Below are 24,237 nucleotides of genomic sequence, written 5' to 3' on the forward strand. Positions count from 1 at the left end.
GGGAAATATCTAGAGCAAAACAAATTACATTTACTTAATTTAACAGTTGATCTTGTTCACTAGCCGACTTTACTTTAATTAATTAATTTAAATCCTATGTTAACAGTATTAGTACGGAGGAAATAGAGTCGAACTTTGATAACTCGAATTATGAAAAACATAATGTTATTTATGACTGTTGTTTCTCCGACATGGAAAGCCTTCGTTGGGTATTGTGTTCATCGCATGTTTAGTTTTTAAAATCGTAAATTACATGAATGGTGTGCAACAACTACCTCCTTTTTTTGAACTCTTTTTCATCACTGTGATCAGGTTTAATTTATCCTCCCTCTATTATTGAAATTCCTTCCGGCGGTAAAGTAACAACAAAAACCCATACATACTCATTTACACGAACATATAGCAGGCTGCGCGTTACCAACGACAACCTGAAAGAGTAACCACCGAAAACCAGATCGTTATACTTCGTCAGGCCCAGTCGCTTCGTATGTGGAAAATATTTCTTAGAAAAAATCTACTTCAGCTAACTTATCTTATTTTGAGTTACTGAGAAATTCGACTTATCGAAGTTCGACTGTAACACAAAGAAGATATTATATTTCAAGAGGAATGATTTCTAGACATGTCACTTGTTATATTAATTGTTTATGAATTCATTGAACGTCATATAAAATTAAAAACATGTGTGTTAAGTGAAATGATTATCTCTCATAAGGTAAAATAAAAATTCTGAAAAAAAATAGAAATCTACAAGGTAGAATTTTCAGCTTGCTGTGTTTATAATAATTTTATTGACTACCGACTTACACTTATTTTTTTATACCACCTTGATGAGTATTTAGATAAGAGTTTATAGATCCATATAAATTTAAATTAGTACTCAAAAATTAAACAACATATAGATTAAAATTTTACTTTTCTAGCTTTTATGGCGGAAAATTTCCGAAGATTATTATCTCAAAAAAATGATTACTCGAATCATTCGCTTCGCATTAGTAATATTTAATAATAATAATAATAATAATAGGTTTTATTGTGCCTTAAGAAATGATACATTTCAGCAATGTCAAGACAGTATGTCATATCGACAATAAATATGCACGTGGTACAAAACATACATGTGTATATGGACAGCATAACATTTAGCAAATATAAAAGATAGAAGCAGCACCCACTTCACATTATTTATTAAATACTGATTTAATTGACCTTATATCAGTATCATAAAGTGGAGATTTTAACAGCAATGTTTTAATTTTTATTAGAAACTGGGGCATTGGTAGTGACGCAATATTATCGGGTAGGCAGTTGTAAAACTGAGGGCCATAGTAATTGATGGAGTTTCTACTTTTATTTATTCTCCGAAAGTCAAGGCAAATATCATCACCCTGTCTGGTGTTATAACAATGGTGGTCGCGATTTTTCGTGTAGCTTTCAATGCGCGTTTTCACATTTACTAAACATTGGTATACATAGAGCGATGGAACTGTCAAGATTCCATGTTCTACGTAATATTGCCTCACATCTTCTCTATAGTTCACATTAGATATTATACGAATTGCTTTCCTCTGAAGTTTGAAAATTCTGGGAAGATGTGTTGTATGTCCCCAAGTCGCAAGAGCATACGCAAAATGGCTCTGGAATAGGCTGAAATATACTAATTTTTTAATGTTAAGTGACACTATACTACTGAGTTTACGTAATAGGTAAATTGTTTTTGCAAGTTTCTTGCTTAAGACATCAACATGAGCTTCCCAGCAGAGAGTTGTATCCAACGTTATGCCTAGAAATTTAGTGTGGTTAGGATTGTCTATGCCAATATATCGCGTGGAAAATATCATTGTAGATGTTTTGTCTTTGTTCAAATATAGGCCATTGCGATGAAACCAGTTCTGAGCATTTGATTGTGCAGCGGCCAGCTTTCCAGTCACAGTCGCTAATCTACGGTTAGCTGTGCTTAGGGTGGTATCATCAGCATATAATATTAGATTAACATCATCAACTGCTGCTGGTAGATTGTTGATATAAACTATAAACAGTAGGGGTCCCAAAATGGACCCTTGTGGAACGCCATACGTCGTTATTTGGCACTGTGACAAATGAGAATTATATAATGTGGTTTGACAGCGTTTGGATAGATAGTTTGATAAGAGCGTTACAGATGAATTTGCTATACCTATATTTCTTAGTTTTGAGACAAGTAAACTATGATCAACACAATCAAACGCCTTGGAGAGATCACAAAATGTAATACCGACATATTCCTTATTTTCGAAACCGTCGCTGATAAAAGAAACAAGTTCGTTAATTGCCATAGAAGTCGACTTCTTTGCTATAAAGCCAAACTGTGATGTAAATAATATATTGTTATTGACCAGAAAATCAGTTAGTTGTTTGTTCAAAACCTGCTCAAAGATTTTTGATAGTACAGGGATTATCGCAATTGGTCGATAATTATTATAATCATCTACATTACCTTTTTTGTGAACTGGGACAATTTTGGATTTTTTTAGACAATTTGGGAATATACCATATCTTATGCTGTAATTTATCATTTTTGTGAGAGGGCTTATGATTGAGTTTATAACAGATTTTATCATTATAATGTTGAGTTCGTACAAATCTTTACTAGTTTTATTTTTCATTTTGCCTATCAGTTCTCTGAGATAAATGGGAGTAATTTCACTAAAATTAAATTTTACATTAACATGATTTAATGGTTTTTCCTTTAGATTCACGTGATTTTTTGGTATCTTTGATTTGAGTAGATTAATGTTATCAATGAAGAATTTATTAAAACCTTCTGCATTGAGATTTTCCGAATATACATTGGAACGATCATGATTTCTGTTAGCATTAATCACTTTCCAAGCAGCTTTGTGTACGTTTACAGAGTTTGTCAAGATCTGATCGCAGTTGTGCATTTTAATTTCATTTATTTTATTGTTAAGAAGTTTTTTATAGTCTTTTAAAGCAGTTTTGAAGAATGCAGTGTTTGGGAAACGAGACTTTAAATTGTGAAATAACTCAACTATGTTTTTTAAGCGTATTATTTGAGGATTCTTATTTAGCACCACGGTAGTAGAATACTTGCTGCTATTGAAGGTTCTTAATGGAAATGATTTTATTGCCGCGTTTGAAAGAATAGTCACAAACTCATCCCATTTATGTTCTAGGTCTGCTGCCTCTGTAATGTTTATGATATGGTCCCAATTTATTTCTGATATTTGGCTATGGAACAGATTTAGACCCCTTTGCGTAACGGGCCTGTATGTAGTTGTTTTTCCGTTCTGCTGGTACACGCTAATACAGTTCAGCTGAAGGCTGACTGCATCGTGATCAGAAAGTCTAGTGTGACTTATATTTATTTTATATGGTACTTTACTGTTAGTAACAATATTATCCAGGCAGTTCGTTTTTCTGGTATTTTCTGTGATTAAGGTTCTCATGTGAAAGCTATTTATAAGATCCAAAAAGGATTTGACTTTATGGTCAGGATTATTAAAAAGTATATTAAAGTCCCCAATTAAAAAGGAGCACGTATCGTCTAGTTTTAGTAAGAGTAGGTTTAGTAAGTACAGAAATTCTTCGAAATCGCCATCTGGAGGTCTATAAATGGTGATGATATTTACCCTGTACTCCGTTAGAAAGATGCCGGCAACCTCAGCAACCGTTTGCTTAAATATGGATGCTAAATTTAATTCCGAATACCTTACATTTGGTCTTATTAATATTGCAGCACCACCATACCCTTTTTTGCGGCAAAAGCTACTGGCCACCTTATAGTCAAGTAGTGTTAAGATCTCCACCTCGGCTGCCGTTAACCAGTGTTCACTGAAACAAACAATATGAGGTGGGTTGTCTGATAAATGTAGTTCTAAGTCATTAACTTTACGCCGCAGTGACTGTATATTTAGATAAAAAAGGTTTAGCCAGTTGACTCCTAGTGCGGTTTTCCTACTTGAATGGCTGTTGTCTGTTTCGCTCATCAGCCTTTTACCTGGGTTGTCCTCATAGGCGTTATGGGCAGCTAAGTGGATTTTTTCTGTCGGCTTCTTCGGTGAAAATATCGCGTAACATAGCTGCCATTGGGCCATATTTGTGGATTCATTGCATCTTGGAAACGGTGTAGGTCAATTGTTACTTTGAAAGCAGAGTAGAACATAGGATATTTGGTTTCCACTTGTTCACATTGGACTTCCGGGAATTCACCTTTCAGTAGTTCGCAAACTTCCGTCGGTTTTGTATTTGGCGCCAGGCGTGATACAAAAATAAATCCTTTTTTGGGGGCAGCCTTAATAGAAGATTTTGTAACATCTTCTTTATTCCCTATTACTACAGACACTACTTTCTTTTTGGTTATCTTTTTACGTGATACGGTTTCCCACTTTACGCTTGTTGTGTCATCTGGTGCTGATGATTTAATTGTGGGTGATGTATTCTCCGTTTTCGTGGCTTTCTTCTTTTCGTCTTCAGTTGATTTACTCACAGGATGGGCAGTATTTTTTAAAACATACCGATTGTTTTAGGTTACTTGTTCCAATTTAGGATATTTTAAATGACATAAGGAAGTCTATAAAATAAGCATTATGATTATCTGATACACCGTTGTCAAATTTTGTATGTATTTTGTCAATATCTTCTAGACGGTAAAACGCTAACTAAAATTTGTCTGATCATCCCCATTAATAATTCGATGATGCCTTCTCAGAATTTTGCATGGTAAATGCTATTTTAATTTTATAAAATAACTTACTCTTGTATATGTGATTACTGATTAGTGAATCTACTTTGAGTTTTTACCCTAAGCATACAGGTTTTTGGCGAAAAAAAGGACAATTTCATAATAGCGTTTTTTAGTAGAAAAGAATCTTCAGGGATCGTTTTTACCACAGATGATTAGGAATGTGCTACTAACGCGAAAATCGCATGGTCGATTCCTTCATGGATTACTTTTAGTTCCCGAGGCGTAAGCGAGTCTATGTTTTCTCGAGTAACCCTAGAGTACCAAAAAATTGGATTCTCGTTTCCTTTCTCTGTCTGTCGTCTACCTATCGTCTGTCGTGTGCATTGATTTTTATTCGACAGATAATCTCTAAAACTACCGAACCAGTAAAAACGCTAACCAAAAGTTGCTTAATCATCCCCACCTACATTTTGATGACGTTCTTTTATCATTTTGAGTACTTATCTAAATGTTATCAAATAATATATTCCTGTATTCGTGGTTTACGAATTTGCCTTGATTTTGTGAGTAATATATTCCGCGTGGTTTGTGCAGTCGTGTGGATTCGAATTTTATCCTTACCGAGTTTCACTGGACCTGTACTTTTTGCTTATAGGACTTATCACAAAATGAATAAAATTTTGCAAAATCAAATTTTATAATTTTTTGAGTTAATCGATTTTCTTAGTCTACGGCACAGAATTACTGTGAAAAGTAGCATGAAAATTTTTACCAAAATTAATGATTCAAATTTTGTAAAAAAAGACGTGTTCTATATTTTGATGGTAAAGTGCGCGAAAAAGTGCGCAGTCATTTAGAACTTGACGATTTGTTTACATTATATTGAGGTTAAGTAGCACGTCAAAGATTTACTACTATAATTTTGGTGGTAATGTTTCTGATAATCTTCTAATTTCTCCCAAGAGTGACTGGTATTATCTATAGTTATTGCTTTTTGAAACACTGGATTTGTTTGATTGTACTTCAGAGGCGAGGAAGGTTCTGTCTAACAATATGAGACCAATTTTTTGTTAGTGTAGCTCTTGACATGTTTAACAAAATGATTTAAACAAATTCAAATAGTGGCATCTAGTTAATCTGTGCCACTTTAAAATCTCCGTTGTTTAAAACCACAAAAATATGAAATGTGAAAGAAAAACTTTCCTCGTTCTTGAAGTACAGTCCAACAAATTCCGCTTCTTTGAGAACTAAAAAAATTGTGGTTCTGATAACCATTATAATAGTAAAAACCAGTGGTGTAAATGACACCTCGAACCCCCTGCGTCGTGGGGTTGCAAAGTCCAAGGAGGCCGTCCTCAGACATATGTACAATATGAAATATACTCAAAGCAAATGACCACCGGAAAAGAGTGTATTATTTTCAGTGTACACGCTTAACTTCGATTGTTTATGTTTATATATCGAAAGAATGTCACGTAGAAATTTGTTTAATTTGAATGAGTTGTCTCCTCAAAACGGAGGACTAAAATTATTAATTAAACCACAATGAAACAAAATGTTTTAAATATGATTATTATTATTCTTATTTGATCAGAATTAAATAAAGACATGGGTATTCACACGTTTTCTGGAAAATGAGGTTTTTAATTTGATCTATAAAAAATTGGTCGAAGGCTAAAAGTATAATCTAACAAATAATAAAACAAAAAAATTATAACATTTGATTTTACGATTTTCGTTTTGTGATTGATAACCGTTGTAACCAGCGGCATAAATAACATCCTCGCAGCAACTGCACCGAACGGACCATGTAAAATATATTTAAAGCACATAACTAACGGGATAAAATGTCCTTCAGCACTAGATAATAACAATCTGAAGCTCATTTATGTTTGTATATCGAAAGAATGTCACGTAGAAATTAGTTTGATTTGAATGAGTTTGTCTTCTCAAAACGGAGGGCAAAAATTATTAATTAAACCACAATCGAAAAAAGTGTGCTGAATGCTATAATTCTTATTTTATCATTATATCAAAATGGGATGCTCCTTCTTAATTTGACCAATAAAAAATTTGTGATGACGTCATCAACATGGATAATACAAGTCAACGCACAAAAGATTAGTCACATCATATTACCAATGCAAGAAAAAAAAGTAAAGGACCAGGTTCGGCATCGAACCCCCAACCGCACGTAGTCGTTCTCCCCGATAAAGCCACTGCGCCAGGAGGATTTATACCCCCTGGTGGTAACATAACGTTATTATACCGTACAATTGTTTTTGCGAAAATTTGAACGTTTAGCAAGAAAACTGATGGCGGATTCGTACATTACAAGTATAGGAATATATTTTTGTATAACATTCAAATCATTTTAAAGTACAATTCATTGAAATGACGTCATCAAATTGTTGGTATGGATGATCGGCCAAATTTTGATTAGTATTAAACCATGTACATAATATTCCTAATAAACATACAAAATTTGACAAGAATTGGTCTATCAGTTTCTTAGATAACGTGTCTAATAAAAATGGATACAGACACCAGATAGACAGACAGGCAGACACAAACAGACAGACAGAAAGACGGAAACGGGGGACTACTTTTTCGTACTGTACGGGTCATGAAACGTCGAGAAAACATTAAAGTGACCATTCGTCCGATGGACTCGATGACTACACTTCTTTGGATTACGCTCGGGAAATAGAAACAGAAATTTTTGTTTAATTTTTTCGTGAATGTCATAAACATTTTTTTCAGATAAAATATTTTCTTCGTATCAACGATATGTATTTTCTTAACAAAATATTTTTAAGTGAATGTAAAATTTAAAGAAGTACTAACAGGGCACATTCGATTTTGGTTTAATTTTTGTAGACTAGGTTGTTCAGCTCCAGTAAAATTTGAATTTTGCTGATATTTTCTCTTTTACAGCTTAACAGCACACAAAAAGACTTAAAAAGCTTGTGGAATGCAAGTAAAACTGTCGCTGCCTCAATAGCATTCGAACCCACGTCTTCCGCTTGGCCTGCAACTGTGTTACCAACTACACCATGAGGCGATGTGATTATTTTTACCCTCAAAAAATATGTTTCTAAACTCAATTACACAATTTATAACTTTTCTCGGTTAGTAAAAATTTAAATATTTCTAAATGACAAATTCTACGGTGTATTTTTTTTTTTAATTTTTGAGTTATCAAGTTTCAAAATATCATCTTTTCAAATAGGGACATAAATATACCAAACGAATTACACTTCAATCTACACACCTGAAAAAAATTCATCTAAATTCTAGAGTTATTAAGACAGAACTTCCCTCGCCTCTGAAGAGAGAAGAAAAGTTAATTTTGGGAAGTTTATTAATTTTTCTTATGACAACCCCCATAAAATAAAGATATGTGTGACTGTTAAAGTACAGGTAAAGAAAAATACTATGAACGGGAAAAATTATATTATCAATATATGCTTAACTTAGGTTGTCTATGTTTATACATCGAAAGTATGCAATTATTAACCACGTACCAAACTGGCGATGAGACGACTAAAATTATTAATTAACTTACAATGGAGCAAAACGTTCTGGACATTATTTTCAGTAAATAGCTCTTATTATGATAATATTGATAATTTTTATTTTAGTGTTAAATTAAATATAAGCCGGCATAACATTACTGCATTGTCAAATTTTCTAGAAAATGGGATATATCGTTTAGATTTGACCAATAAAAGCTTACGCTCGGGAAGTAAAAAATAATTTTGTTCGATGAACTTAAAAATATATTCCATCTCATTACAAAAACACTACGAATTGTTGGAAAAAAGTAAATTGATAACTATCATGCCAATAATAATCATATACTCATTGTTTATGATTATTTTTGTGTTAATTACCATTTCCAAATTTTAGCCTTCTGTTTTTCCAAATAACTGAGATTAGAGTGGATGAGTTAAACGGGAACCTGATTTTTTAAAATTTTTTAACACATTAAATGAGTTGGATGTAAACTTGCTACACTACGCAAACAATAAAAAAATATATTTAATGAACATTGAAACATATGTTATATTTTTTAAAGAAATGGTATATTCCTAAAAAAATTAGGCTGATATACTAGTATATTGTTACGAAATAAACCCATACGCCGCCCCAGTAAGACTCCTATGAGTCTTATAGTATGTATGCATTTCTTCTCGTATGTAGTATGACTCATCTGCCAGGTGAGGCGACATTCACTAAAGGAACGCCTGGAAGCGGATGTCGCGAATACCCAATTCAAGAAAGACCTCGATCGCCGAAGTATGGGTTTTAATAGAGGCCGCATTCGGGAACGATTATTATTCAGCTAGTTGAGTCAAGAGAAGTTGCGCCGGAATGATTTTATAATCGCTGTAATAGTTGTTAGAGAATAGAATAGAAATAAATTGTTTAGTTTACCCCACGCCGATTTTATTAGCCCGTCCAACGTAACAATAAATATTTTATAGTTTTCCTTATGTTGATTAACGGATCTAAATTTCAAACATCCATCTTTATTGATATATTAGAATGAAACAGGTAAATTATGACACCCGGTACAGTCTCTCCTATTAATTTTAAATGAGTAAATAAAGTTGTTTTGCTCGCATCACCTGAATTCAAATATTCAAACAAACGCAATAGAAAAAAAAAATGTCGACGAAGATGGGATGCGAACCCACATAGGCAGAGCTTAATTAAACCTAACATCGGCTACGTTACCCACGTGCCAAATATTGCACAAACATTTTTGTATGCAGTAATTGTGATAAAAATCAAGGCGGATTCAAGTATAGTAGGTATAGTATTTTATAAAATTTAAATAGAATTTGTTGCGCAAAATTTTAAGGTGATGTCATCAAATTGTTAATGGGGAAGATCAGACAAATTTTAGTTAGCGTTTAACTATCTACACGATATTCCTAACAAGCATCTGAAATTCGGCAGCAAATGCTCATGATACGCTTTCAGCAGTTGGGCGATTAGGCAAATTCATTGAACTGATTTCTTCCAGGAAGTGATGCAACTTTTCTTTACTTTGAAATGTTAAGTTATGAGAATTTTTGGATTTTCAAGTTGTTAAGGAAATTAGATGAATTATTTATTATGATTTCAAGATAATTTGTATATTTCTCGTAGTGAATTACTGTTCCATTTTAAAATATTTGTCAAAATAAATATTTAACTAATTGTCTTCTTCGCTCTCTTCGTCTAGTTATTTTTCTCCACGTTGCGAATCGAGAAACCTTTTTCCTTTTATTTCTGGATACTCCTGTCAAACTGATGTGCAAAATTAATAACTAAATACATGTTAGATAATATCCATTAATCTGTAAACACTTTGGACTTAACTAGGCATCTAAATTACTGACCTACCTTGGTCTTAAGATATTTAAAATTTATGAAGTTGATTAAATTTTAAATAGGTACTTTAAATATTTGCTGTTAATTTATCAAATATCGAAGTATTCACTCGCTACAGATTTTCTTTCAAATTCGATTAGTCCCATTGTCAAAACCACATATAGATTTAAATATACGACTCCCGATAACTACACAATGTTCTCTTTCCGGAAAATTCTGTCACTGCTAATAATAATTTACGACAAACCGCATTTCACTTTGACTTGTTTAACTATGATAAATTTGCTAAATTGTCAATAATGATTTTGGAAATATCTGCAATTTTTGCCTTTACGACTTTGCTATCAGTTCATCAAAGCAAAAAATACCGTTGTCAGCAAAAATCAATCACCACCAAATCTGTTCAAGAATGCGAGCAATTCAGTCTGTTTCAAATAAATTAACTGCAGCATTAATTATCAGTTCTTATTGATCATTTTCACACTGACCACATTTAAATGCACTCGTGTAATTGAACTATTAGCACGTCTTTCCCACGGGTTCTGCAACACGCCCCTACCATGTATTATGTTAGACTTAACTCGCCTTGTTCCCACTGGATCCCACCAGACTGTAGCTTGAAACTTTCAAATTGATTTCGTTAAAATTTCGCAACTTCTCTTTCGGGAATAGCGCAAGTCATTATCTACATCCAGGTGACTTGTAAAAATTCATTAGGTTCTGTTAAAATTCAACAGGAAACCATCTTAATAAAGGCAATTACACTAAAAAGGGCGCAGTGTTAGAAAAGCTGAGTAAGGTGTTCCCAAGACTATGCTCGGACGGTACAGAATAAAGGAGCTGACGAGCCATTATGTGCAATCACAAGCACTCTTTCCTCCTCACCACTTTACATAAATTCAATCAATATCAGCCGGTCGTCGAGAGAGGGTTGAACGCAGCTCAGATGAGCCGAATTGCTGAGATAATGGCTCTTCGATTACTGCCAATGACAGATACCTGGCGCTAATTTATCGAAACGATTTTTAGCCCGTTTTGCTCAATTAACTTATATTCAAATATTCCGGCTGTATATTATATGTGGGGGATAACTGCTGCCAGCTGCGGTCTTTAACCTTTACTGAATATTGGCAAAGTTAATAGCCATGATAATGCACTGAGCTGGGAGAGATGCCAAGATGGTCGAATGTGCGCTGCAGCTGTGTCAAGTGTTATAGGAGAGTGGACATTGTGCATGTGTAATAGGAACATGTTAAATGTCATCCAGAACAGTTGTTGAATCTGTTAACTATAATTGCGTTACGCTGTTATTAGAAGACAATTTTTCTTCCCCGATATTTGGGTCTCCCGGGTACTGTACGACTCGAAATTTAAGTTCGAAACTTCCAAACATATTTGAGATGAGAATTGTATTTGCTGGGAGTTTTAAAATTTATAAATTCCATAAAGTAATCGTTTGGCGCTCGTTCCTCAAATGGCTAATTTGCTACACCTTCAAGAGAGGTTAACGTATATTCGGAAAACGTGCCAACTGGACATTGGTATTATTGTCACGTTCATCTGAAAATTAATTCAGTTAAAGCATTCCCGTTGTCGAATTCCAATATCATAGTTAAGTCAAAATCCATATAATTTAGTTACTAAGATTAATTATAGAAAATGAACTGTCTTTTACTTCCTGAAGTTTTATGATCCCTAGAATATGAAAAAATAGGTCTTCCGTTTCCGTCTGTCTGTCTGTGTGTCTGTCTGCCGTCTGTCCGAATAATTATTAATTAAACGCATAATCTCCAAAACTACTGGACTGATGTTGGCAAATTTTATATGTGTATTAGAAATGTCGTGTAGATGCTAAAACGCTAACCAAAATTGACGTTAATAAATATTATTTCAATCAGTTTTTACCATAGATATCCAGATTTTTGGGATTTTTTTTTAAGCTATCGTAATCATGGTAAATCGTTAATCAAAATTTATTCGTTTATACCCTACCAAAAAATTGATACCCATCTCAAAATTTTTCCGAATAAATCCTATGTGAAATGTGCAAAATATTATGACTTTACACTTATAGAATTACTTATACAGAGTGGCTCTATTTTTTGTTTAAATCAAGAACCACTTACTCTGTTTTCCCGAAAATTTGAGAATACAGTACTGTTATTATTAATCCGAGTATTACATTGTATTTATCCAAACTGATATACGTGTCTTTGCAAAATGTTGATGACGTCATCACAAAATTTTGTAAAAAAAAAACTCACTTGAAACAAACACATAGCACACTTCTCTACATTTGCTTCAACATTATATTCATACATATTTTTATTTTAAGTTACAAGGGTTTTCATCAACAAATAAAATTCGAAAGATCAATTTATATAATTTTTCGAAAAATCTGGTTTTATTTACCGTCGACCAATTTTTTAAAATCACAATTTTTCGTTTTTTCATCTTTGATTTATTCAATTTTTCGAATTCTCGACATTTTTCATGTTTTCGTTTCTCTATTACAATTTTTATTTTTCATTTTCCCGATTTTTTCATATATTTGATGTTTCAATTCCTGGATCTTTCAATTTTTTTTTATTTTCAATTTTATAATTTTTGGAATTTTCAATTATCCGATTATACGATTTTTTAATTCTTAATATTTTGATTTCACAGTACGCATTTTGATTTTTCGATTAAACATTAAAAAACTAAAAGAATATAAAATCGAAAAATCGAAAAACTGAAAAATTGAAAAATTTCAAAACCGAAAAAGTGGAGAATCGAAGAACTGAAGAAACGAAAACCTGAAACTTAGAAAAATCGGGAATCTTAAAAATAGAAAAAATTTAATGAATTTAAAAATTTTAAAGAAGAAAAAACGAACTTTTTTTTTAATGAATCGAAAAAATTGTGAAATCGAAAAATTATAAAATCGTCAAAATTGCACTAAATGCAATAATGGAAGAATGGAAAAATGTTTTTAAATATAATTATTGTTATACAGGGTGCGAAAAAATTGCCTACCAAGTTCTATGACACGTTGTTGAGGACATAAAACAGTCAAAAAATAATTTAAAAAATTCTTCGGCCCAGATGCAGAAAATATAGCCCTTCAAAATTTAACTTGTATTTTCAATATTTCACCAATCAGTTAGATTTCTATTACATATTTTAAATAATTTTGGAGGTAGCTTGTTTTTATCCACAGTTTTCTTCATTTAATAATAAAACACAAAACTTGAAAATTGTTTAGGATGAATTGCAAAAGTGTGGCTAATTTTTAGAGTTTTTTTATTTATCGGTCTAATCGATATTTTGTTTCTGGAAGTGAACGTCAAATTGACGCAAGGAATTATTAAAGACTTTTCGCGAATTAATAATGTACCGTGGAGTTGGTCCGTCAATTTTTCAGCATCCTGTATAGTTAAAATAAAAACGAAAAACGAAAAATTAAAAAATCGTGAAACTGAAAAATTTAAATTTGAAAACTCGAAAAATTAAAATATCTAAAAGTTGGAAAATCGAAAAATTGAAAGATTGAAAAAATGTAAAAATAAAGAAAATGAAACACCGAAACGAGAAAATTGCAAATGGAAAATTTTAACACATGCATAATTGAAAAATGGAAAAGCGAATAAATGAAAAAGTTTTAAAATCCAAAAATTGAAAAATAGAATCATTTTGAAATCGTAAAATTAAAAAGTGATTTTTTTTAAAATTATTGTTATTACATACTAAAAATAAAAACTAGAAAAATTCCAAATTAAAAACGGGAGGAACGAAAAACTGACAAATTGAGAAATTGAAAAATCTAAAATTGAAAAAATAAAAATAAAAAAATCTAAAAGTTAAAAATTGAAAACCTAAAAATTTCAGATAGAGAAATTAAAAAATTTCGCACTGCAAAGAAAAAAAATGATAAAATTAGAACATCGAAAAACCGAAAAATCGAAAAAATAAAGAAAATAAAGAACTGAAAAGCTGAAAAATTGAAATTGAAATAACCACAAGTTCGAAATCTAAAAACTGAAAAATTTCAAAATGAAAACTCGAAGTTAGATATTGTAAAATTGAAGAAACTAAAAGAAAATTGAAAAATTATAATTTGGAACATGGAAAAATCGAATTATTGTAAAATGAAGAAAATAAAACCCGAAACGAAAAATTACAAAGCAAAAAATTGAAGAAATACAAAATTAAAGAAGTTAAAAATTGAAACATTAAAAATTGTAAGCTTGAAAAATGTTAAATCATAAAATTGCAAAATCTAAAATTTGAAGACCCAAAAAAAATGAAAAATTGAAGAATTGAGAAGTCAAAATTTCAACCAATTTTTTTCAAATATATCGAACCAAAAATATTTTATAATCGTTACCTCCATTTCATTTTTATTTATTTATGGACTAATTAATTTATTTGCTGTTATTTTTCTTATAATTTTACATTATACCTTACCTTTAAGTATAGTCAATATTCGAATTATTGGAGAAATAGTGAACTTTGCAGATTTTTGATAACCACTCACCCCAATAATTCAATTTTTCCGTTTATGACCCCTAAATTGAGGACTTGAACTAAATCAATCTCTTCCTACTAGCTGTCTTTGTGAAATCGCAGCAAATTTAATAAACTAATCATATCGAGTTCGCGCCTTTACCATCAATCTTAGTCAAATTTCTTTCGTGTTATTCCGTCATCCCCGAGAAAAATGTTTGAGAAAAATTACCTGTATTTTCCGCTTTTTACTCCATGCGGAAATTATTCATTTTCTAACTAAAGAGGGTGTCATAATATTAAACCTCACGTAGGTTGGAGCGAATAAAGCAGATCCTGCAAGGACTGATATCAAACCTGAGGAGAGATTGTGACATTAGTCTGGTGCGAGGCCTGATATAGCACGATTCACAACATACGTCCTTGTTAACTGAATTAGCAGAATTAGACGTAAGCTAATTAGCTACTTGTCGAGGAGCCACTGATGTACTTGAATATTTTTTCGGCGGCGTGGTATTTAAGCGAAAAGCATCCTTTCATATCGGGCTTTTAACTTGATTTTCTCCAAGTGCGTAGTAAAGCAGGCACAAATTGAAGGATTAAATTATGTGACTAGGAACGAGTGAACTCATTACGTTTATCTGCCTGTGGTTTCTTTGAAGATCGATGTTGCTCATGGATCTGGATTCAAGTACACAGGCTTTTTGAAATAATGTGGTTGAACGAATTTTATGAGTCAACTGTTGTAATAAAGGCGATCGTAAAGCCGTTTTGTAAAAGTAGTACCTATTTTGCATTCATATTTTAACGTAAACTTGGGATTTGCTTTTCCTATGTGCATACATAAAGGTGGAAGGAATGCATTACTGAGCTTAATTTTATCGGTTAAATACGTTCGCAAGGAAAACTTCTTTTTATTTTCTTTGCGTTTTAGTATTGCTCATTCTAATTTTGAAATACTCGCAAAGGAATGACTAGAGTATTAACCATCTGAATTTAGAAAGGCTGAAATCGATATGCACAAGGGTAAGGAGAAAATTGAAAAACAACTCACCATAATAGAAATTATAACCTTGATTTTGTAAACTAGACCCCACGCATCAGTATCAATGTTTTTAGTGGAAACATGATTTTTTCATTAATTTTATAGCTTGTGTTTCGCACTTTGTAGAATATTGTTTAGAAAATATATGTAAATGCTTAGCAAACATATCTTAAAAGAAAATAACTTGTATGTGAACGAAATTTGATTTTTAGTTTTCGAGCGTGAGCTAGAGAAACATCGAAATTTTTTGCGGTAAACTATTTCTCTGGAGAACTGACCTTTGATTCTTCTGAATCTACTCTAAGGCTTAAGTCTTACAGTGAGATTGAAATGTTTGCCAGGTCTGTTCATTTTTGTATTAAGGTAAAATCAGCTCTACTTGATTATGTTTTAGTGCACGTTTCACTTTGAATTTTGTTAAAAATGTACAGTTTTTCTAAAGCAGTTAGCATAATTTTTTATACAATGTTATCCATTTCAGTTTTTTTAAATTTCATATTTTTGAAAAACTATGTTGGTTATCAAATCATGTTTCAAAATCTATCCAAATTTCTGTTAGAATTTAGTGATTATATATAAATAAACACTATTGATTATTTCGATTTTTAAAAATATTGCAACTACTACAACTTTGTATTTATATTACCGTTAGAAAACTAAGATTAAACTTCTAATAGTCGTTGAAATACAAATTACTTAAGAAAATCTTCTAAATGAAGATTGAATAGATGTAGAATAACAAAGAATACGTGTTCTCTCATATAAAATGCATTGCTAAAAGGTTTTCTAAGCTGCCAATTCAAGCTGGAATAATCTGTAGGATCCTATAGAAACTTCTCGTTTTCAACCCTTTCAGTTGACCTCTTCTACATTACCCCATTTCATTAGGGCGATTTCCCTTTCCGACACAATATTTTAAAATCTTTTAGAAACTTATTAATAATCCTTTTTCTGGACCTTCAACCCTTTACTGCACTTCCTTTTTTAAAAACAGGGTTGTTTTCGAAACGTCATCCAGTGTTATTAATTAGTATCTAGAGTGATAGAAACTTTTAATAACAAAAATAATTCGAAATATCAGGTCGAAAAGTATAGGAGAACGTGTCCTACTTATATTAAGGACACTCAAACGTGCACACTTGGTTTTATAACAAGTACATAAATGCCATAATTTTACAAATTTGGATTGTGTCACCGGTACTGTTGTCCAAGATTGTGAATCTGACTGCGTTTATAATGACTTAGGGTAAACGATGATTCCTGTAAATATATCTAAATTAGTTTATACGTGTAAGTCTCTTTTATTGGGTGTATTTCTGACTTGAGTTATATTATTTGATAAATCGTGCGTTAAAGATTCGAATTTCTCATGCATGGCATTTTGTTATTTGATTTATATCTGGAGTATTCCAAGGTTCTCACCTAGGATTTGTTGTCCTATTCATATCCGTCAATGATATTAAAAATGTACTTACCCATGCCAATTTTCCATTCACTACAGACGCTTTAAATATTTTCTATAAAATTGAAACTAATAATGATTGTATGTGCCTTAAACTGTTTACATTGTAGGACCGGAATAAATATTTAGAACCAAATATAAAGTCCTTAGATTTTTCAAAAAAGAAAGGAGTTATTTTTTTCAAAAAATGTATATTGTTATGTTGATCAGTGATTAAAAATCGGCGTGGGTAAAACTCAACAATTTATTTCTTAGTAACTCGAATTTGTTCGACTAGTCACACAGCGATTATGTACAGAATAATTCCGACTCGAGTGGAATGGATTTGACTAGACTCTACTTCTTTCATTGTCTGAACTGCACTGACTGCTCCCGACGGTGGTTCCCATTTAAACAGCCGCGCGGTCCTTCTGGAAGATCTTCGTCACTGTTTCTAGGCCTGTTCTGGAGCACCCATCGCAACTTCCGCTTCCAGACTTTTCTTTAGCGATCGCCGTCCGGCCGCCGTCACCGACGATGAGTCACCTATCGTCGCCGCACACATTAGAAAACCCATAGACGTCGTACCGGGGAGGCGCATGGATTTATTTCGTAACACTATTATATTGAGAACATTACTTTTATTTAGGTGTAATCTTCCATCTCTCATTTAAGCTAGAATTGAATGTGCAATGCAAATCTGCTCATCATACCACAAAATTACAATTACCCGAAATATGGGTGTGTACCTACAAAGACAATTTGGGAATTGTGTTATGAATTTTTTCTACTTCCCTTTCATAACCAAACTATTAAAGCACTCTAGTAGAACTGCACATGTGGAGAGCTGGAGCTTCCGAACAAGTTTAGATTTAACCACTGCTCGGTCTAAACATATCGAGTGCTACTTTGGGCAACTTCTCGTATTTCGGGGGGCGTAAAATTGTCTTCAGCTTTACCCATTGTTAATAATAAATTTATTGTTGCGAAAATTTAAACTTCAAATGTTACAATCTGATATTTTTTGTACCAACTATAACAAAATACTCCAAAATTTTAAAAATTTAAATTTTTATTTTCAATTTCAATACAGGTTTCATCCCTTAGAAAACCCATCTGACGACTCGGTCTCTAAATTTGAGGTTCGTGTTCGTCATTCGTTTGGACCGTGTCCTAAGAGACGTCTTCGGGAAATGGAAGACAAGGACAACGAGAAGTTTAGGAGACTGTTATAAATCTATCAAAATATTTATAAATACTGAAATTACTTGACGTTTAATATTTATTGCGATTCGTCATAGCTGAGCAAAAAGTCTTATAGATTTTTCTAAAGTCTACGAGGACTGTTAAGAAAGAGAAAGCATTTTTTTTAAATTCTGTGTATTTATTTCTCAACATTCTCCTTTCAACTCTATACACCTCGTCCAGCGATATTCTAACTTTTTTAACCCTTTCAAAAAATATGGTTTATCAAACTCTGCAAAATAAGCCTCTACTTCATTGATTACTTCTCCGTTTGAACTAAACCGCCTTCCTCCAAGCCATTTTTTTAGATTTGGAGACAGATAAAAGTCACACGAGAAATAAAAAACATATTTTTGAGTATCGTGTTGTTCAAAGAATACTATGTATATTAAGAAAAAAACAAGCCAAAAATTATGCCCCACCCATATCCATCTCAAGCTCAATTGTAATGAATTTTTCATTTGTTGTCAAACCGAGGGGCGGAGCCTAATTGCAAAACCCATATTTCCTACCAAAAATTTACCATTTTAAACACGTTTTAAGTTTCTAAGAATAAAAAAACATCACAATTGAGAGGGGGTGGGTGGGCGGCGTTTATATTTTGTTTTTTTTTTTTCTTAATATACATGGTATTCTTTAAACAACACACTACTCAAAAACATGTTTTGAATTTCTTGTAAAGATATAAGTTTTTAGCAGTTAAGCTCCACCCTCTTGATTCACGGCGAATAAAAAAATCATCACAATCGAGACAGGGCGGGTGGGCGGGCTTATATTTTGTCTTTTTGTTTTACTATGTGTAGACTTGTTTCCACAACATGAAACTTCAAATATGTTAAAAATGGAAAATTTGTATAAAGAATGTCGATTTTGTCATTAGGCTCCGCTCCATAATTGCAAAACCCATATTTCCTTGCAAAAATGTACCATTTTAACCATGTTTTAAGTTTCGTGTTGTGAAAAGATGGCTATGTATATTAAGAAAAAAAAAGGCATAATATGAGCCCCACCCACCCGCCCTATCTCAATTCTGATGATTTTTTTATTCGTCGTAAGTCGAGGGGCGGAGTTTAATTGTAAAATCCTTATTTTTCCTGGAGAAATTACGATGTGAAATATGTTCTTAAGTAATCGTGTTATACAAAGAAAACTAAGTGTATTAATTATAAGAATTTCTGTCTAAAGTTTTTGTTTTCCTTTCAAGACAGAATCCCTGCAAAGCGTTTTCTTTTCTCCACTTTGTTTAAATCTGGATGTCTAAGGTAAAAATAAAGGCTGATTCGTAAACCACAGGTGTAGAAATAGGTTAATTAAAAAACTTAAAAAGATTTAATTTTGGAAAATTTTGAAATGACGTGATTAAATTATCGGCGAGGATGACTGGATGCTCCTAAAACACATCTAACATTTCAAAACAGTCAATCCAGTAGTTTCGCCAGCAGATGTCAAATGCACGGAAAAGGGGACCTACTTTTTCATTCCCTAAGGGTAGTTAGAAAATTCTAAATTTTAAAATTTTCTTCTGTTTATAACGATTTTAACTTTAGTATCAGTATGGATGTTTGTGGCTTTAGAAACTGATACACTGAAGACTGCAAACACCGAGTAGGTACTTATCGTAATTATCAAAAACGTAAGACTTTTCAAAATATTTACCAATATTCCATGACGATGTAGACCACCCAGAAGGTAAGATATTTCAATAGGTCTCTTTGGTGTTTCCACTCGTGTCTCAGTGAGTGGGCATTTCTTTGAGAGCTTGGAATTTTCTTTGAAATTGAAGTAAAGCACCATACGCAATATACTTAATTCTTAATCAAAACTTAATTTTCCACACATTAAATTGGCGATATCTCTTCAAAAAATTATAAAATTTAACATCTACTAAAAGTTAAAAAATAGATAATACCAATCACAGTGTAAGAAAAAACATCCGTATAACAAAAATCAAACACATGAGCTTTGCTAGGGAATGCTAACGGATACATCAGCGGGCGAGTAAACGTTCCGCTTATATTAGTATGAAAAGTTGTTATTTAAATTGGATTTTTTTGCAAGAATCTAGATACATATGGGAAACTCAAGGCGGATTGGTAAACCACAAATACATGAGTATGTTATTTCATTAAACTTAAATGGTATTTATTATGAAAAATTTGAGGTAACGCGATAAAAATGTTGGTGGGAGTGATTAGACAAATTTTGCTTCGCGTCTACTATCTACACGATATTTCTAACGTACTTACATATAAAATTTAAGAACAATCGGTCCAGTAGTTTCCGGGATTATTTGTCTAATTTAAATTGACATAAATAGACCGACATACAGATGGACACGCAGACGACAGACAGACAGAAACGGAAGACCACCCATTCGTCCGATTACAGTGCAGTGGAAAGAAATTGTCAATGAAAATGACACTAGAATAAATCACTAAAACTGTTACTGGCAACGTTGCCAGTTGTACATATTTTCGAAGAAATTGCCGTGTGGTGGATTTTTGATTTTAGAACAACATATACAGGATGATTCAGAAATAGCGTACTAAATCAGCTGTACATTATTAAGTAAGTACATCTATGTATACTGCACAACAAGCGCCCAGCTTATAAAGCTTTCATATTACTTCTGTTGTTATAAAATTTTTCTTCTGTAAATAAATTGCCCTAAATTACCTTTAGTGTGGACTCTTTGTGAGAAAATTTTCATTGAACTGGAAAGAAATTTTAGACGAATACGCCTCAAGATCTGATAAATATTTATAACTTAAACACAACATTCTCAAGAACATTTTTCTTCACAATTAGCCTCGGGATGTTACCAAGAACTGTGTTTGGGAAAGTTGTAGTAAAGTTATTTTGTAATTATAAGTGCAATTTCTGATATTACTGTGAAAACATTTGTGCTACTTATGAATATAGTAGGCCCTAATTTACAGTTTTTGCTTTACCAAATGTCTTAAATGAAAAATCCGAAACTAGAATATTTCAATTTAACGTTGTAGTGATATCATCTACATTTTTGTGCGATGCAAATCCCGTTCGTGTTCGATTAGTTCCAACGAAATGGAAATAAACTGTTTTTTTTCCGAAAGCAGAAAACTGTTCAGTCGTTTCTGTCGAACATTTCATAAAGCTGGAATGTTTACTAGCACGGTTGTTTCATCAAAAACCACCACTGAGTTGTGTGATGGACACATTAGCTCCAACTGTACTACAATAACTTTCTTGGGATACACAGGCCGACTTGGAATTTCTTCTTAAATGCCTTAGGTCCACCATCCTCGCAATATAAGATTGTACACGACATTAATGAAGTAATTTCTCGTCATTCTTGTCTCCCAGGCTGTTAGAATGATTAATAGTATCAGGCATTGTTTATTACTACGTCATATTTAGGCTGACACGACTTCAGCTCTCAAGAAAACAAATATATCAAGTTCGCGCATCGCGGCATTTCGAAATTTAAATTCAACAAGACACTTGACCCAGCGATAGTAAAATCTTTTCAACAAATTCACTTTCACCCTAAACTCCAAACCTCAGTTTTAATTAAAATATTCTGGGTTAAAAACGCTCGCCGCACACTGTTCAGCCACAAAAAATCGTGACAACGTACAATGGCGGTTCTTTTAGAGCGGAATTATATGACACATTTCACTTTCGCCATGAAAGAAAATATTATTCCCTGTCATCCTTCTCGTGGCACATAAAACATATATTTGTCATGATCACTGCTGCAGCTATTCCGTATTTAAATTAGGTGGCGCAGTTTTATCGCCTTGCTCCAGATATATCAGCGATCCAAGATTTTTATTTATTTGTGCGTAAACTGTGCTTGATTTGGGTTTCAGCCAAAGCTTAACCTCTGGAAAGACCCAGCAACACACCGGGAGCCCTGTGGTACCTGCCGAAGTGTGCTTTTATTCCAGCTGGATCTCTTGGTGGGCGTGGTTCTGTTGCTAAGCAGCGAATGCTGAAGGGCCACTGTAAACTGACGCGCCAGTGTCACTAAAGCTCGCCCGCTGAAAGCTTCATCGAAAGCTCCACGGAATATACGCTGTTTGTATAATCGAGAGGATTGATAGTAGTGAAGAAGCATATTGTGGGCTTACGTTTTAGCGGCTTTTGTAAGTTTATTGTTTGAGTAATTCTTGTAGTAGAATTTCGACTTGGCAAGATTAAAGCGGGTAACAGGTGGTCCTATTTTAGATGCATGCACTGCTCTGGAAGTTTTCTATTTTGTTTTTCTTTTTTACAAAATTTTATAAAGATGGATTTTTAATCATTTATGGTAATAGATTTTTAAATGTCTTTTTGATTATTTAAGAAAGGTTGTTATTGGTTATCATTATTTACGTAAATGACTTCCAATTTGTAGTAAAGTCATCTTCATACAACTAAAGGTATTACCCTTGTTATCCACCCATGGATTTTAATTTTATTAGTGTCATGGCGTAGTCTCTGTAATTTTGCTAATGTAACAGCACCCGCCTGTGGTTTATTACCATTCATTATCATGTGTTGTAAGGTGTGTTAAAGCGAAAACGAAATCTCTTTAATAATTTATTATTCCGGGTAATTTCATATTAACGAATTTTTTTTTTTCAATTATGAGCTACTGTGTATGAGTGCATTCCTAATACGATTATATGTTTGTGGTAGAATTATCAAAGCGTTTGTTAACAATTTAAAAACCTGGATATTTTTCCTTGACATTTGTGAAGAACCGAAATAGTGATATTGCCTGTCTAAAGCTTCCCACCATTCCTTGAAACGTGTTGTGTTAATTCTGGATTAATAATGAAAAGTTAAAAAGCTCTATCGATTTTTGGTTGAAAACGCTAAATGTCACGTTCATCAATATGATCAGAAGAGTAACTAAGCCAGAACAAAATTACGATTTTTCTTGATTAATTTTTCTGTAATGAGAGAACAGACATAAAATTCGATTACTTTTTGTTGAAAAATTAGCGTTTTTATAAGGAAATTTATATTTTCCCCTTTTTCCTTTCCTGAAACACAACAAACGCGCCTTCCGTGTCAAGGCGCATAATTTAATAACTCCTTTCTTAAACATCTTTGTAATGATGTAAGTAATTAATTTTTTGTGGTATATTGTGTCCTTATATTTTTGACGTAACAGCAATCACACCAGTGTCATTGCTGTGTGCCTAAAATACCTCGGAAATTAAATGAGCCGTTCTTTGATAATCGATAAAATACATCGCTTCAAATATTTTTTTAGGAATCCGGTACAATCAACTCTGAAAAATAAAAGCTTATTACTGCAGCGGGTATATAAAGTTATTTTAGATACATTTTTAGCAAAGATTTATTCAATAATTTTTTTCTATATAGCGGGAAATTTTGTTATCGTTCTGTAAAGTAATATTAGCGTGATGTATTTTTCGAAATAAAAAACAATAAAAAAGTACAAATTCAAATAATTTCCGTAAACGTCATATTTCAACTGAGGTTTGAAATTGCGTCATCAATCATCATCATCTGGGGAAGGGATGAACGGAAATTTTCGACAGCACATTACCACCTAGATCATAATTTTAACGAACATCATCTCAATATTTTATTAAGTAGTTCTAAAAATTGGCATAATTTACTTAGAACTCCTGGTGAGACACAAACATCGACTTAGTAATTATATAGAACATCGATTAAAGTCTATTTATGCGTTCCCCCCAGAAAGTTTTTGACCTCAGCTCAGAAGATTATTAAATATACTCTTATTAAAAAATATGCCTCGGGATACCCTCTTGTCGGTGCTTGCGTAAGATATTTTTATTTTTTAAAATACTTTGAGCAAGATGAAGCAATTTATTTTATTGATTAAATCGAGATCGGCTTCTGTGAACTCAATACCGTTATTATTGGTGTTACGCTGTTTTCAACAATGTTTGAAACTCTGTTACCAAGTAAATTGATTAT

At 32.6% G+C, this 24,237-nt stretch overlaps 1 protein-coding gene across 3 annotated transcripts in view; it reads left to right on the plus strand.

Moving 5' to 3' along the window:
* LOC135127023 (uncharacterized protein) overlaps window positions 1–24,237 on the plus strand; it is a 331,051-nt gene that overhangs the window by 157,644 nt on the left and 149,170 nt on the right. Inside the window, exon 1 of one of the 3 annotated variants that reach the window (XM_064053320.1) lies at window positions 22,315–22,421. The exons of the other annotated variants lie outside the window; for them this stretch is intronic. The gene's annotated coding sequence lies outside the window, so the exon portion shown is untranslated. Of the gene's footprint in view, window positions 1–22,314; window positions 22,422–24,237 lie in introns of those variants that run through there. 3 annotated transcript variants of the gene reach the window in all.

This window comes from Zophobas morio, unplaced genomic scaffold, assembly GCF_036711695.1.
Source record: "Zophobas morio isolate AGI-343-1 ecotype UQ-CSIRO unplaced genomic scaffold, CSIRO_AGI_Zmor_V1 ptg000011l, whole genome shotgun sequence".
In the NCBI taxonomy this organism is placed as follows: domain Eukaryota; kingdom Metazoa; phylum Arthropoda; class Insecta; order Coleoptera; family Tenebrionidae; genus Zophobas; species Zophobas morio.